Source organism: Lolium rigidum, chromosome 2, assembly GCF_022539505.1.
Source record: "Lolium rigidum isolate FL_2022 chromosome 2, APGP_CSIRO_Lrig_0.1, whole genome shotgun sequence".
Lineage (NCBI taxonomy): Eukaryota > Viridiplantae > Streptophyta > Magnoliopsida > Poales > Poaceae > Lolium > Lolium rigidum.
Window position 1 is genome coordinate 256,430,800 of NC_061509.1, and position 10,163 is coordinate 256,440,962.

The window sequence follows — 10,163 nt, forward strand, 5'->3', positions numbered from 1 at the left end:
GTCGTTAATGGATGGCAACTGGCCATGTCTACCTTTTATCCTGGCAGTAGCTATGTTCATGGCTGACAATACACGTACAATCTAGCCTCCTAGTTGAACCAATCATCTTGTAACTACCTAGCTGCAAACGCATGCTAGTCATGTATATTCAAATAGGTAAATGTACTTTGCTGATCATGTAGAGGAGTTTTGCAAAATCTTGGCATGAACTTTACTGTTTATTTGATAATAACAACAGAGAGTGCATAAAGCAAAGAATACAGAATTCAACTCACCATTTCATATAGAGATGGAAATGCTGATCAAAATTACAGAGGAAACAACAGTTACAAGTTGCCATCTACAGTATCACAATTTACAATTCGATTGATTATTACAAGAATCACCACAGCAGCATATTACTAGATTACAAGAACCTAGTTACTTTAAGTCTTGATCTCCTCACTACCTGTAAATCAAAAACAAAACCATCAAACAGTGGCTTACCAGAAATACTAGGCCTACATGTCAATTTCATAGCAACACAACTTATGAGCTACAGGTCAGTACGTCAACCTTAAACCTGAACCAACGGAACACATACTGACATACAGAACGAAAAGCACCCTAATCTTTCTGGGACTTAAACAAAAGGAACAACTTCAATACCAAGATTGATTCTCTAGAGACCAAATATTTTGCTCAACTAGGAAGCACAAACAAAACCAAATACATATCATTCGTGTGAACCAAAGACTAGCCACGCATCTTGGAAATCAGCATTCACAGAAAAGATGTCACCAGAATTGCAAGACTTGATGGTGTCACAGATCAGCATTTCAAAATGAGTACTTGCAGGGTATGCCCGGTGTGCCACCGGATACCCTGGAGCCGAAACATGTGCTGCTGAAAAAAATGAGATCCTGATTGATGCTGATCTGCAACACGTATTGCCTCGTAGAAGAAAACGAGCTACAATAGGTCGATTAGGGACTGCAGAACACCCGTCCTATCTACCGCAGACATGGACGCTGCCCAGCAACAATGCCACCACCAAGGCATCAGCCATCGCCCTGATTGCTGACCGGGACAGCTTTGACCGGAACTGGACAAGCCTCACATCGAACCTGGACACCAGCATATGCCGCAACGCCGAAAGGTTGAAGCCTTTTGCCCTTCGCCGACGCCGGCCGTGAGGACCCAACGACCACGAGACCAGGGTAATCTGCGAAGGTTGAGGTCAGTACCTCAGCCTTGAATCTGAACAAATGCAACACACACAGAACAAAAGCACTCCAATCTTTCTAGGACGTAAACAACACGAAATCGAATACCAAGATAGATTTTCTACAGACTAAATATTTTGCTCAAATAGCAAGGAGAAACACCAAAATACATATCATTTCTGTCTCTGCATGATTGCAACTGCGTAGGCACAAATGGTAGCGAGAGAACTGAAAAGACTAGCCACACATCTTGAAATCAGCATTCACACAAAAGATATCACTGGAACTGCAAAACAGCAATGCAAACATGACCTGATGGTGTCACAGATTAGAAATTTGAAAATGAATATCTGGGCAGATTGTCAAAATTGCAAAAAAAAATCATTAACCAAATTTTATATAAACTCATTTACTTATTCATGACTGGCTAGAAACCTACTGTAATAACTAAAAGTTATCTGGTCTGTGAGCTATAAAGAGAACTATCAGTGTCATGGATTAAGAGCCCATACAAGCTTAAAAACAGAGAACCAACGAGTATGACTAAAGCCCAAAGGAAAGCCAACAGATGCTCCTTCACATATCAATGAACTACTTTGCTGTGACAAACACTAAAAAGTACAGCGAATGGAAGGAGGGCGCGGTCACAGTTATGCGACGTGTATAGTGCACTAGCATATAACAAGATGTGGTACGTTAATACCTTACCATCCTTAGCCTCCACTGAAAAAAGATCTAACCTCTACTAAAAATAATAAACCACTACAGGTGCAGCCCCAAAACAAACAAAACCTTAGGCTGGCAGAATCAAGATACCAAATGACACATGTAATATACTTTCTTAACAATAAAATCTCTAACAGAAGACTAACTTTCATATGCTCATTTTTTCACACAAAGCAAGCATTTAAAGCTTTAAGCATAACTGATCTCTCCAGAGAAATAAACAGCCGGAATCTGCAACAACATACTGAACTAAGAAAATATAGGCGTTATATCATGATGGGTTTAATAGAAAAGATACCCACACAAGTGAATTTACTGAACATAGGAGTTATATCATGATGGGTCAATTTTCTTCATCAGAAGAGATAGCGCAAACATAAAACCCAAGACTATTTTGAATTGACATCCTCTTGTTGCTTAACTAGCACAGTAGATCACTCAGAATTAAAACAAACATGTATGGCATGAAAGCAGTAGTCACTAATACTCAATTGATAAGATGCGAGACTCCAGTCCCCTCTGTGGCATCCACTCAAACATTTGGCAAGCACAAAAAATGGTAGGGCATAGTAGCAAGTTTTAATCATTAACCAGGTTGAAAGTGAGGGACATTTTGGACAGGAAAAAAAACTTCAGAGAAACTTCGCACGGGATGCAAGGAACTGGAACCATGCTCTACACCAAACACAAACGTCTGCAGGACGAAATATACATGGAATGGAACTGGTACAACTAGCACAATCGCCAAGTATGTTGCAAAATACACCAAAGTACTAATTGTTGATCGGTCAGTACCTACAGTTACGCTGGTTCGGCGGACATGGATCCCCTTCTGAATGCTATAATTGTCGGGTCACGTCAGATTCAGCGGACATGGCTCCCTCCTGGCCAGCTACAGCTCCACTTCTTCGTCCTGCCAACAGAATTCACAGCTTAGTACCAAAAGCACATGCTCAAAGCCATGCAGAGACCATGGTTACATGCTGGTAATAAGAAATATCAAGCCAGATACCAGACCAAGAGGCATTCTAACTACAAAAAGGGTTCACTCCAGTAAGAACTAAAATATAAAATACAGATGATGAGATCGAGAGCTTTCAAGCTAGATTTAGTAATTTCGAAGTTTGTACAATTATAAGAGGGAGCAACCAGGTAGCACACGAGCTTGCCAAATTAGCTAGGTATCTGCTATCAATAACTTCTGGATGGGGCAACAGAAGTTGATCTTCTTCTTTTGGCTGACATTGTAAACTGTGATATTAAGATGCAATGAAACTCTCTCTTACCTCAAAAAAAAAATCTAAAACACAGAGGTTAAAATTTGAACTACTAAGCTAGCAGCCTGGCACAACATGGTAAATGCATCAAGATTCCAAAAAATTGATTAAGTACTAGTTACATTTAATCCTAGCACATCATGTGTAAATAGATGCAAATCCAGGCAGAGTTGGCATACATTCATATATACAACAATTGCACATGCAATTGTCCAGGCATCCAACAAAGCATTTCACTTTGATGACATTCGTTGAATCATGATAAAAACACAGCAAATCATAAGTTTCCCCCCAGGTTTGATTCACATATTTTATGGGTCCTTTGTCTCCACTATATGGTTGTGCGCATTATTGCATCAACCAATGCAGATGAAGCCAGGACAAGCCTCTTTTCTAAAGAAAAAGCCACTCTCTCCGATCGAAATTAATTTACTCAACTCTGTCTAGATATAGATGTATCTAGACGTGTTTGTTGACTAGATACATTTGTATCTAGAAAAAGTTGAGTCAATTAATATGAACCGAAGGGAGTACCACTAATTAATTATTTAAAAGATCACATCATTTTGAAATTTACACTGATTCATATAGAAAGGGTTATTATATTCAGCACAATTGATTTGAAAAGGCCCGTGAAAATTTCTAGAATACATGGCTTGAATGCAAGATTATGATACAATCTAGCAATTAGAGCAAACACCACTAATCATAAATATCATGGAAGATGACCTAGAATAAAACTTGCTAGTATCACAAACACAAAACCAAACTAGTAAGTTATAGGCCCAAGGTCTGGAGCACATAACAACCATGGCTTGGTTGCCATTGTAGAAAAGAGCAAGTAGGGGGGAAAGAAGAAGAAACCAAGAATTTACCTAATCTGAGAGTTTGCCGAAATGGAAGTATGAGAGCATGCGAAGGTATTCATAAAATACCCGCATGCTCTGGGGTTTTTTATCTTCACCATCTTCTGTCTTTACTTCCTGTAGTATCTGTGGCTACAAAATTAAGCATGGTGTATTAGTGATCGAATGAACACATCCATGTATGATCCTGAAAAAAAAAAGAATAATATTTTCTATAACTTACATGTATCTTCTTCTTCACTTGATTACTCCTTGTGAGCTGGCACTTAAACATCAACCTCTTTAAATGGGGAAATATATGTACTCAGAGTACATTTTCACCAAGTCCTGCAAGCATCCATCATAAACAAATTATAACATGAGGAATGTTCAAACTAGCATAATGTCTTAAATACAACAACTGGAGAAAAGTAACCACAAAAATAAGATAAAGCAAACGATTGCACTTGGTCTTGAACACACACTAAGAATTATTCAGTCGAAACTGTGAATGAGCCAAATAACAATGAATGTTATGTTCAGGCTAGCAGCCTTCCCAAACCAACACGGCATCACCATAGCACATGCATCTCATGGATCGACCGAGACCCACAAATATTGATAGCAAGGCAGGAAAAAATCACCTTCTCACTTATTGCAAGGACTGGTCGTTGGTCATGTACTAGAACAACCAACTAGGCCTCAAATACCAGCCACATTATAGACAAAACCTCTTAAACAGCAATAGCCAAAGCTATAGGTTTAGCCCACAATAAATAGATATCAGGTTTAGGTCCACAAAACAAGCCTTACAAGTTAACTAGAGAGAACACATCCCTATGTTTTTCACCACACCGAGTGAAGTATGTGAAATTTATCATTTACGAGGCAATCAAGAAAAGACCGTACCAATGGCCGAATCACAACAATGAGTACATACAGCAGCAACAGCCTTGTATTATCAGTTAGGCCAGGGCTACAGTTCTTGCGTGCATCTCGGCTATCCGCGGCAGGGAGGACCGAGCAGGAAGGCGTGTGGTGTGCCGGTGTCGCTGGTGCCTGCAAGAGCTGTCATGTAGTCACCAAAGGCCAGCGAACTGTGCAGCGCATCCCGATGAAACTCTCTCCCACGTGTTGCACAAGATACTACTTCTCTACAAGTCATGCTATCATCAACCACACAAGCTGACCACTAGTAACATTGCAAGTGTATTGTAATGAACTAGTGGACAAGTATTGTTAGTTTGAATCCCTCAGCCGGAACACCCCTGCTGCTCCTATCAATGACGTGACCTAGCTGCTGGCAGAGAACGCACAACTTGCAGCAGACATGGATATAGCAGTTTGAACCAATATATCAACTCTGAATATTCGGAAATCTGAAAGATTAAAAATATCAGGACGACCCACAAGTGAAAATATGGTGGTTTAAGGCGTCCAGGCGGTTTAAGGAGATGGTGGTGGGGGGAGGAGGGGTGGCTTAACGCCTAGGCGCTTAAAGTGAAAAGATTGGTGACGCCTTAGTACAGAGGCACAAGCATCAAGCAGTACAACACCACGAGCACACCTCAAGCAGAGAAGGTGAGGGCGGAGAGGAAAGAGACCGTGCCTTGTTGCCCTGCTGGGAGAGGGCTGCGCCAGGGGAGGAGGCCCAGAAGCTTGGAGGACGAAATAGTGGCGGAGAAGACCTGGGTGCATGAGAGGAGAGAGCTCCTCTCTCTTTCTCTCAATCGATTCGATTCTGTGACTGGTATGTTCCCCTCTCCCTCCCCTCTGTTTTCCCTCTCTCTGGCCCCCAATTTCCCACCCAATTTCTATGTTCCCGCCATGGTTCCCGCTTGCCACTCGACTTTTCAATGGCGCAAAAATCGGCCAGAGCGCCACCTTTCCCTCCTAAGCGACGACATGGACGCCTCAAAGGGCGAATCTGGACGACTTACACAAGAGCCTAAGGTGAGCACGACACCTTGCCATCTCCGAGCGCTCGGATGCTTAAGCGTCGCCTAAGCGACGCCTTGGCCGAGGCATTCAAAACCAAGACAAAGATCAAATTAATAGATGAACCCAACATAACTCATTCCTGCATACGACACTTCATTTGGAAAAAAGAAAGTTAATGAGTACTATAATGAAACCACTAAAGTATCATTTCAATAAGTTCCTTGTTAAAGAATCTTGCTGTGCAACAATGCAAATATAAAGTATTATGCTCATTGCCCTGAACATGAGAAACTGATAAGAACATGATGCGTAAGGTAGTGCCATACTCGATGAAGACAGGGAGCAGCTGCAGCATGCTTGGGTAGCCAGCTAGGTCCAAGCTAGAGGTCGCTGCCCAGCGTCGACGCCAGCAAAAGTGTTTCTGCGGCGCCACGGGCTGGCAAGCTGCAATGCCACTTCTGCTCCGACTGATGACGCGATCTGGTGGGCCAGTGTGCTCCTTGCACAGCCCATATCAGACAGTGGACGTAGCAGTCAGAACCTGTAGATGCAGAACTCTGAATATTCAGAAAACCAGAGTATTTGTGTACCATATATTACATCAAACAAAGTTATCTACGGAAGTGAGTTTGCTAAGCCCAACAAGATGTCTAAAATAAATTTAGTGCACAAGGAGAAGAACTTAGACAGATTTTCCATCCAATAAAAGTGACAAAAGAAAGCAACGAAAAATAAAAAACAATAATGTGCAATTTAACAGATTACTTATCATTACGTGAATTTAAGCAGACTAATATGTGAAATTAGAGTTCCAAACACATATCTATAAGAGTAAAGATGGAAAAGATGTTGTTTCATAGACATGATCTGACTAAGTAGGTCAGTAAATAACCTGGGCATGAGCTCCAGAGAATACCAACACATTTAACGCATTTGAAAAGGCGAGACCGGTAAGTTTTTCTTAGAGTGCCCCCTAATATTGCTTTTGACCTGTACAAAGAAGAAATAACATCTTATTTGAGTTGAAGTATCACCTTAGTTGTCGAGCTAAAATGCAAGAGAAAAAGTAATTACTATAGTTGTCCCATGATTATCACCCAGTTTTAATGATCAGCACTGATCAGTATAAGCTATCTCCATAATCTTCCACATACCGCTATCTTTCCATCTAAATCAGTTGAAAAGATGAACTGCATAATAGGCGAAGTACCAAACATTAGCTTTCTAGAGAAAGGATACAATGGTGTACAACTAACTGCGATAATAAGTGCATGTGTACCTGAATATTGTCCTTATAATGTGGACCAACTGAATAAACATGAGCTTCACGAGCTACATGACCTTCAAAAAGGTACACTGTCTTGCTCAACTAGTGGCCTCCCATACCTAATATGCATTTATCGAGAGTTCATATTTCTCAACTAAACAAAGATGACAGAGTCCCAGAATTAATACCATGAACTCACCTTTATTGTCTTATCATCTGCACAGGTAATTATACATAGCTGCTTATTTGGATGGGCGAATGCAATATCGTTTACACCACCAACATGTGCATAAATCTAATAAAGAAACAAAAGAAAATTAACTCAGGAAACAAGATAGTAAAATATGTACAAGACACTGAACCATAAACAAACAGTAATAGCGAAACTAAGAATAGTAAGATTCGGCAACATGGAGCTCAAACATGTACATTTATAACAGATAATCTCAGATTAAAAAGAGTAGTACTTTGTTTCCTTACACTAGATAATTCCAGGCATTGTAGGTAATAAATTGTTTTCCACCAAGTGGTTTCAATCAATATTCACATGTTCTTGACCAATAGATAAATCTACTCCCATCAATACGTGCCTCACAAATATGAACAACTATTCCAGGCTACTTAAAAGAACAAGTCAGCATAAATACTACTAGAACCAATGTCCTAATTAATTCAACACAAACCTACATGTCCTGTAAATAAGCAAGGAGACAAACTACATGTATCCGCAAAATCACGCTTTAGACAAAACCATAAGATAGCAGCAGAACAAATCCCTACCACAGCACCAGATTAAACATGACTTCATCAAAGGAGAGTGTAGCAGCAATGAATTTCTCGCACATGCTCAAGTCCTGGCCGAGCAGAATGGCAGTGCCAGCGACATGTCGTCGGCGGTGAACCCAGGCAGAAAAAATCATCATACCCGAACGAGCTGCTCTGCAGCACAACAACCAGGTCAAGGCCTCCTTCCTGCTCGAAGTAGACGTGCTACAGGGCATTCACGAAGTGATCGTGGCTGCATGGCAACAAAATTCAGTCAATACACAGCCAATGCAATGAATTGCGACTAATCAGAGCAATAACTTTCAACGGCAAAAAATGGCAGCACCAGACCGGTGCATGACTAGCATGATCAATATTTATTTAGTCTTAACACGCAACAGAAATTCAATTAGCATGGGATAGAAATGTTCCCAATTAGCATGACGTTCAATATTTAATTAGTCATCTTCCTAGTCTTTTTCAATTAACTATGCACATAAGGCATAGTTAAGTATTGAGTGTGCATACTGAAGCCACAACATGCATGCCGCAATGCTTTGCATCCCCCAAATGAATATATTCTTTATTCCTAAAGCGACTCGCACTAGGAATGCCGCAAGAAACTGAACTACTGCAAAGGTAGAAATCAATGCTGAATCCTGAATAAACTTTATAATTGAAAATTGGAAGATGCATACCAAGCATTACAAGGTCAACTTGAATCAGCTGATGTACTAGGTCAGACTAACCGGACCAGCAAGTCGATTGCACTCACCTGCTCGTCGATGGATCCAACGGACCCGGCAATGCATGGCCGCCAGACCAGATAAAACGCCACTTTCCCTCAGTGGGTCCCTTGCAATTCATCTTGGTGTCTGACGCCCAGTCGCCGGCGTGCTGCGTCCTTGCTTGTCCACGTGTGTTGACATGGTCTAGCAAGCTCAGAAAACATTAAGCTAAATATTAGAACCAAAGTAAAATAAAGCTCACAATGCTCACGGCAAGACATTTGGTTTTAACATCAACACTACATTATAGACAAAGGACAATGGGCAGTATCCTTGAAATACATACTGCTAGAACAAACAAATGCTAATGTAGCTACTTTTCTTTTTCATGCATGCATCTAGGTTCAACTAAATAACAGCAAGCATAACTAGTGCTGTCTAATTAATCTGCTGCAACTACTGCTGTTCAGATTAACAGAGGCCCTGTAATGGAGGCCAAATGCTGACAAACAGTGGGGCAAAGCATATGACAACAAATATATAGCAAAGCACGTATACAACCATAAAGCATTTCAACCTGGAGACCAACATCGGAAATCACGAACCTTTGCATATCACACTTGTAGCTAAGTGCAAATAGCAATCTAAGGTTCCTCGTGCAGATTGGTGGGCAAACCCAAGTAATGGGGATGCCATACAGGAAATTAGGACGACCAAACGCTAATCCTAGAACTCCATGCCACACAACGTATTATCCATGTTTCTCAACTCTTGGTAAGCAAGTCCATTTTTTTATTTGCAGGAATACAGGAAGGAGGAAAGGGCCTCACCGGTAGCAGGTTGTCGTGGAGGTTGCGGCCGCCAGCAGCTCGGGGAGGAGCACCTGGTCGACTTAGGCAGCAGCAGCTCGTCATCGCCTCCCTGCCTGCGCCGCCGGGAGCTCCGGCCCTCCTCCCGCCGGCCACTGAAACGGACGCGCCGCCATGGAGGCAGGCAGCACCGCGATTCCTCGAGCACGCGGGCGACGGCGGCCGGCGAGCTCGACGGGGCCGCGCGCACCGACCAGCCGATGCACGCCGGCTCCGGCGAGCAAGCCAGTCGCGCCGCCGGAGGGGACAAGCCGAGTCCAGTGCGGCTAGGCTTTCTGTTGGGGGCAGCGATTCGGAAGTTCCACGGCGTGGTCAAGAGAGAGGCGGAGCGGAGGAAGGGCCCCGGGGATGTGGTCGGCGGCGAGAGGATCCACCGGAGACGGTCGTGATCTGCCGGGCCGGAGATGGAAGGTGAGTGGGAGGGGAAACGATGGGCGAGTGGTGTGCTGTCGCTTGGGTTGGGTTGGGTTGGGTTGGGTTGACTTAATTACGAGTACAGTAGCAAAATTCTCGCCTCGCGTTTTGCGCCCATCATTCCCG

The 10,163-nt window shown here is 42.4% G+C and overlaps 1 long non-coding RNA gene across 7 annotated transcripts; it reads right to left on the minus strand.

Moving 5' to 3' along the window:
• Positions 1-262: 262 nt before the first annotated feature.
• On the minus strand, positions 263-9,233 carry LOC124693305. Of its 7 annotated transcripts, none has more exons than XR_006999964.1 (12): positions 8,802-9,233; positions 8,042-8,279; positions 7,461-7,556; positions 7,274-7,380; positions 7,069-7,184; positions 6,887-6,984; positions 6,321-6,535; positions 4,963-5,112; positions 4,298-4,401; positions 4,084-4,206; positions 2,727-2,844; positions 263-448 (listed from the first exon to the last, which is right to left on the minus strand). It is a non-coding gene; the product is annotated as an uncharacterized LOC124693305 (long non-coding RNA). The 7 variants fall into 7 exon arrangements; XR_006999963.1 differs by having other exon boundaries at positions 4,963-5,207; XR_006999967.1 differs by lacking the exon at positions 4,963-5,112 and having other exon boundaries at positions 7,092-7,184; positions 8,802-9,231.
• Between the last annotated feature and the right edge of the window lie 930 nt (positions 9,234-10,163).